Source organism: Limulus polyphemus, unplaced genomic scaffold, assembly GCF_000517525.1.
Source record: "Limulus polyphemus unplaced genomic scaffold, Limulus_polyphemus-2.1.2 Scaffold345, whole genome shotgun sequence".
In the NCBI taxonomy this organism is placed as follows: Eukaryota; Metazoa; Arthropoda; class Merostomata; order Xiphosura; family Limulidae; genus Limulus; species Limulus polyphemus.
Window position 1 is genome coordinate 355,268 of NW_013665955.1, and position 1,947 is coordinate 357,214.

Here is a 1,947-nt window from a genome sequence, read left to right on the forward strand (position 1 = left end):
CAATTTCAGGCTATTTGAAATTCTAATACGTAACATATTATAGAAAAAAACCCCATTAAGATGGATCTATTTCACTCACATCACTGTTATTATATCAACAACGTCCTTTCATCACTTCCAACACTGTGCTATTGTAATTGTTCATACTGCACTTTCTTGTGTTACAAGTTCAGTCTCAGATCAACACCATCCAGTTCAATAGAATCTTTCACATAAACGTCTTCGACATTTTCTTGATATTGATGTCCAACTGTTTGAAGATTACAGATATGACATATGATTGCAATGTTCTGGATAGTAGCAACTTAAAGTGCTTTTTGTAGTTTTTGTGTTACTTTTTTTTTTGTTTACACTGACATCTGGCCGAGGAGTATCAAGTATACATAAAACGCAGACTCTGGAAATGTCTTTCAAAGGATAAAATGAACACGGATAACTAAGGAGAAACAAATGTACAATTTTTGTTTAAACGACAAAGTAAATTTTAACCTTGTGATACTGAATGGCTACGATTTCATTTTGAAGGCTAGCTGGCTGATCTGACAGAGTTTTCAAATCGTCAACACAAGACAAGGACAAAATGATGAGATAAAAGATTATTTAATTATCCCGTATTTATGTCAGATCAGAAAGCTAGTATGGTATCCCATAAACTTAAGTTAATTATTAATTATTAAGTTAATTACCAAATAAATATATTCAAAATATATAAACCCCAACTCACATAAACTTATTTAACTCTCTACACCGCCCCTTCGAATAAATATGACCCCACTCCATGAGGGCAAGACAAAAAAACAAGAATAAGTAAGTATAAGTCTGTGGAACAAACATTATAACACGTAACCTTTATCAAAGGTAGGGAATTAGTTAAAGTTTATGACTTTCCAAGAATATCACAAACAACAACAAGCAAAACATCTGAGCAATAATTTACGTAAGACTGAACCACAGTATACTGCATACGTCCTATTACCTAACCCTAACCCAATATACCTTCACAGTCAGTCCCTCTATTTACAAAGATCGGGCTAGAAATTTATCTTTTAACACAAACATGGCTACATTTTGTTTTCATAGAATACCAAATTCAGTTACGTACTTTACTTAAGGTAAGTTTGTGGTGATCGGATATAAATTGTTGTCATGGTTATTAGTCTATATGATAATCTAAATTTGGTTATTAATTAATTACTAATTTTATTGTTATTTTTAGGCAATGAGTATTAGTTAGATTATATCTTACATTTCACCTGCTAATCTACTGACGTTTTCAGTGATGTTCTAAGAAGGATTGTATACTGGGATTCCAAAAACAAGATCAAATCTCGGTACAAGAGGCAAATTACCATGACAACAAAATTCCATTACCGACTCTACAACAGTTGTTTTATATTAGATTTAATATTCTTATACGTCTTGTTTCTTACCAGACATAGGAATTCTACGTTCGACGATCATTTTCCCGCCAAATAAGAGTTTTAATTATTTCCATTTAAAACAATTTAAAGATCAAAACACGTATACGTGAAATTAATAACAACTTCAGTGATACCAGTATCAAAACATTTAGTACGTTTAAGGGCACGTAACGAACGATAATTAATTAAAGTAAACTTTGAAGTAAGATAAACACTTATTTTACCTGATAGTACAAAACGGTTATTTAGCTAGCTTGGGAGCATCGCAAGTCTTGGAGATTACTTATGGCTACCCACGAAGGAAACAGTCATATATATCATAGAGTCCAAAGTTCCTAAGATAAGATGAGGGCTTCTTTGAGGTTTATATAAGTATCTTTGCATTCATTTAACAAGGTTTTTACTTTGTTTTCAGTTTACCAATGAAATGTGAAAAATGACAGTTTTTTTTTTTACAAACAAAAATATTCATTGTATATATATATATAATTACGTTTCTATTAATTAGCACCAAATGACACAGTTT

General features: G+C 31.3%; 1 long non-coding RNA gene across 2 annotated transcripts in view; it reads right to left on the reverse strand.

Moving 5' to 3' along the window:
- The window catches only part of LOC111085356, a 4,762-nt gene extending 3,054 nt beyond the window's left edge, over positions 1-1,708 (reverse strand). The window contains exons 1-2 of one of the 2 annotated variants that reach the window (XR_002610208.1): positions 1,646-1,708; positions 80-250 (exon numbers count right to left, since the gene is read on the reverse strand). This is a non-coding gene — a long non-coding RNA (uncharacterized LOC111085356). Of the gene's footprint in view, positions 1-79; positions 251-1,430; positions 1,574-1,645 lie in introns of those variants that run through there. The other variant, XR_002610207.1, reaches the window with a different exon arrangement.
- Positions 1,709-1,947: the final 239 nt, after the last annotated feature.